This window comes from Corylus avellana, chromosome ca3 (genome assembly GCF_901000735.1).
Source record: "Corylus avellana chromosome ca3, CavTom2PMs-1.0".
Classification (NCBI taxonomy): domain Eukaryota; kingdom Viridiplantae; phylum Streptophyta; class Magnoliopsida; order Fagales; family Betulaceae; genus Corylus; species Corylus avellana.
The window spans coordinates 11,109,949-11,115,039 of NC_081543.1; positions in this window are offsets into that span (position 1 = coordinate 11,109,949).

The following is a 5,091-nucleotide window of genomic DNA, read 5'->3' on the forward strand; positions in this document are numbered from 1 at the left end:
CCCCATCCCCATCCCCAGATTCAACAACAACAGGAGAAACCAAATTAACATGATCATCTGGTGTGCATTCAGTACTAACAGACACACCAGATCCAGGAGTAGGGTCGGCAGTAAGTGAATCATCACCCAAATCAACATCATTGCATGCATTGAGTTGAATAGTATTCTCCATAACTGTTAATCATTTTTAAAATTTAAAAGTTTGATAAATAAAATAACAAAATAAGTAATGACAGAGCAAATGTTGAAACAGATTCATGAGTTCTAAGTTCTAACATAACAAATAATTTTAATCAATTAATTCTAAAAAATCAGAGTCATAGATAGACATAGCAAACATTTTAACATAACAGAATCATAGTCCTAACATAGCAATTCATGTAAACAGATTTATAAGTTATAACGTAGCAATTACTATTAACATAGCAATTTATAACATAGCAATTCATGTAAACAGATTATAAGTTATAATGTAGCAATTACTATTAACATAGCAATTTATAACATAGCAATTCATGTAAACAGATTTATAAGTTATAATGTAGCAATTGCTATTAACATAGCAATTTATAACATAGCAATTCATGTAAACAGATTTATAAGTTATAACGTAGCAATTACTATTAACATAGCATTTTATAACATAGCAATTCATGTTAACAGATTTATAAGTTATAACATAGCAATTACTATTAACATAGCAATTTATAACATAGCAATTCATGTTAACAGATTTATAAGTTATAACATAGCAATTTATAACATAGCAATTAATGAAAACAGACGGAACAAGTTTCTTTAAAAAAAACACCTGAAACTTCCAGCAAATGAAACTGTTGTAGCTTGCAAATTCAGTGCTACCAAACTCCCTGAAATGATGAAATTAGCAACATTAGTTACTAGTTAGTGCATTTTTTAACAACGAAAATAGTAAACCATAATGGAATAATAAATTAATAATACACCTATAAATATAACAAGTTCAGATTAGGGTTCAGGAAAAAAAAAAAAATTAACTTAAAGCTAAAGGCAGAAGAGGCTCTTCACTCTTCAGAAGTCAGAATGTTTTCTGATTTGAAACTCCTTAGCAAGCAGCAAGCAAGAGCAAACAAATTCAAACAACTCAAGTAATGTGCAAGCAAGTCTTGCATACATGATGCATCAGGTTCATACATTCGAGTATATATGGGGGATGGATCGTGGGGGGATTTGGGAATGAATAAAAAAATGGTAATCGAGTACTTGATAGCCCAGTACTCGATTTCCATAGCCCTAACAGTCAGATCAAGGGCAATCATCTCTGTCTCTTCCACACCACAACCAAAAAAGTCAGAGATCAAAAGAATAGTTGAAAACTTGAAAAAACACAAATATGAAAATAAAAACAATGTAAATAAGTAAAATAACATAAGAAAATGAGGATTAGGCGGCGAGATTGGACGGGCTATGAGAACTTTTCTGGTTCGCAAAAGCAGCGATTCACGCGATTGATCAAGAGAGTTTGTCTCACAAAACTTGTAAGCCATTGGATGGATATCAGATGATCCATCAACGGCTCGATTGACGATCTGAAACGAACGGGGTGTAGGTAGGGGGCTGATAAGGATTTAATGCGAGCATTCAATCCATTCGACCAACCACGAATCCACGATGGGATATGCATTGAATGCCTCCTCTCTAGTCCCTTCGTTTGAATCGTTTCTGGCATTTGTGCCTCTCTGGTTAGCCTAGTTACTGGCTGGTTAGTGGTTACTGGTAGGAACTTAGGGTTCTAAGTGAACTGGAGAGTAGGAGAGAAGTCACAGAAGAAAGCTAGGGACTGAGCGTCGTGAGCGAGAGAGGCGAGTTGAATGATTTTTACTTTTTAAGTTTAGTTTTCTCTGAAATGAGCCCCAGCCGTTGGATCTGATTTCATTTGAGTAATGAACGGTTGGATTTGATCTAATCTTTGTAAATTTTTCCTAGCGTGCCGCGTGTCCCACTTATGAGTTAATAAGTTTTTAATCCAATACGGCCGTGTCTAATAAAGTCTGGTGTAACCCTTTCAGATAATCCGTCGATTAGATAGATTAATTTATTGATTTTATTTTAATCGTTCGATCAGTTAATTGTAGCAAGCTTACTATGGTCTGCGGAACACTAGATTATTCTCAGGTTTGGGTGTGGGTTACAACTGTCGTCCATTATCTTGATCTAACGGCTGAAGTTTAATCGCCAAAAATTGAACGGCTGAAATCGAAGTCAGACGTGTCAGTCTCGTTTGTCGTGCTTGCGTGAAGAAACGAGATTCTCAGATTGATCCACCGCGTGCGTGAGTTGGTGAAACCGGTGCCATCAATACTCAATATTTCATCTTGACCGTAGATTCTCAGATTGATTTTAAAATTTATTTCGGATTAGTGAGCTCATGTTTATTTTGGAACACTAGATAATAATCACGCGGGGATTGCTCTACAGCTGTTTTCCATTTTCCAAATCCAACGGCTGCAGTTAAATCTAAAAAAAACGGACGGCTGGAAGCTATCGAGACGCGTCAGTCTCGGTTCGCGTGCGTGGCGTGCAAAACCGTGAAGCCGAAAATGATTCTCCGCGGCATGAGTGACTGAACCCGGTTTCCTTTCTGCACGTGAACTGTTTTTGACCGTTTATTCTGATCTATTAGTTTTATTCAAGTTAAGACCGTGCGATTAATACCCCTTTGGTGTAGTGCGGAGTACTGGATAAATATCTTTGTGGGGTGGTTTACAGCTGTTGTCCACTTCCACGATCAAACGGCTACGGATTAATGCAAATTAATCCGACGGCTACAATCAATCTAGATAAACGTTCGATTTTTTCAAAATTCAAAAAAAAATTATTATACTGTGTGCGCGATTATAGATGAGCTCGCTTCTTTGTTTTCCCATAAATGATCTAAACCGTTGATATTTAATAAAATTCAATCAGTTCAACCACAACCGTTTATTTAACTTAACAAGTTGTTAGTTAAAAGTACCCTAAAAAAAACTCTAAACGTGTGTTTGGACCGTTTGGTTTTTTTTTTCCTTGAAAACGTGTGTTTGGACTTTGGAGTCTGGACCAATACCATTGTTTTAGAACTATGAAGACAAATTTGTTAGAAATTAATAGCATTGTTGAGAATTTGTTAGGAATTAATTAATAGATTTGAAAATACATAACTCTAAACTATGAAGATACGGGATATCATTATTTTACAATGGTTCTAGACTTTTATTTTACAATACCATTAGACATTAGTTAACAAATTTAAACAATACTTAAAAGTTAACAACTTAAATACTACTTAATACAATTTTTTATTTTATTTTTTTAAAAAAATAGTACCATATAATTTAATGTTTTTAAATAACTTATTAATTGGGCAATAGACATTAAACCTATAAGTATACACCTATATTATACCCTTAGATCTTAATTACTTAATTGTACACACATGACACATTGAACCTATGATTGTTATGATTATTATTAATTTATTATGATGATTATTATTATTATTATTATTGAATTGGACATTGGACATTAAAAATTAAAAAACCTATAAACAATAATGTAGTATATACAATAATACAATGTTAGTTATATACCTATATTATACCCTTAGATCTTAATTACTTAATTGTACACACATAACACATTGAATCTATGATTATTATGATTATTATTATTATTATTATTGAGTTGGACATTGGACATTAAAAATTAAAAAACTTATAAACAATAATGTAGTATATACAATAATACAATGTTAGTTATACACCTATATTATACCCTTAGATATTAATTACTTAATTGTACACACATGACACATGACACATTGAATCTATGATTATTATGATTATTATTATTATTATTATTGAATTGGACATTGGACATTGGACATTAAAAATTAAAAAACCTATAAACAATAATGTAGTATATACAATAATACAATGTTAGTTATATACCTATATTATACCCTTAGATCTTAATTACTTAATTGTACACACATGACACATTGAATCTATGATTATTATTATTATGATTATTATTATTATTATTATTGAGTTGGACATTGGACATTAAAAATTAAAAAACTTATAAACAATAATGTAGTATATACAATAATACAATGTTAGTTATACACCTATATTATACCCTTAGATCTTAATTAGTTAATTGTACACACATGACACATTGAACCTATGATTATTATGATTATTATTATTATTATTATTGAATTGGACATTGGACATTAAAAATTAAAAAGCCTATAAACAATAATGTAGTATATACAATAATACATTGTTAGTTATACACCTATATTATACCCTTAGATCTTAATTAGTTAATTGTACACACATGACACATTGAACCTATGATTATTATGATTATTATTATTATTATTATTGAATTGGACATTGGACATTGGACATTAAAAATTAAAAAACTTATAAACAATAATGTAGTATATACAATAATACAATGTTAGTTATACACCAATATTATACCCTTAGATCTTAATTAGTTAATTGTACACACATTGAACCAATGATTATTATTATGATTATTATTATTACTAACTAATTAATTGGACATTGGACATTAAACCTATAAATAATAACATAGTCTATACTCTATACAATGTTAGTTATACACTTATACTATACCCTTAGATCTTAATTAGTTAATTGTACACACATTGAACCTATGATTATTATTATTATTATTATTAACTAATTAATTGGACATTGGACATTGGACATTGGACATTAAACCTATAAATAATAACATAGTCTATACTATATACAATGTTAGTTATACACTTATACTATACCCTTGAATATTAATTAATTAATTGTACACACATTGAACCTATGAGTCTATGAATATGATTATTATTATTATTATTAACTAATTAATTGGACATTGGACATTAAACCTATAAATAATAACATAGTCCATATAATGTTAGTCATGCTTATACTATAGCCTTATATCTTAATTAGTTAATTGTATACATATTGAAGCTATGATTATTATTGATTAATAACATGGTTAAATTATTATTTTTAGTTACATTGTCGTGTG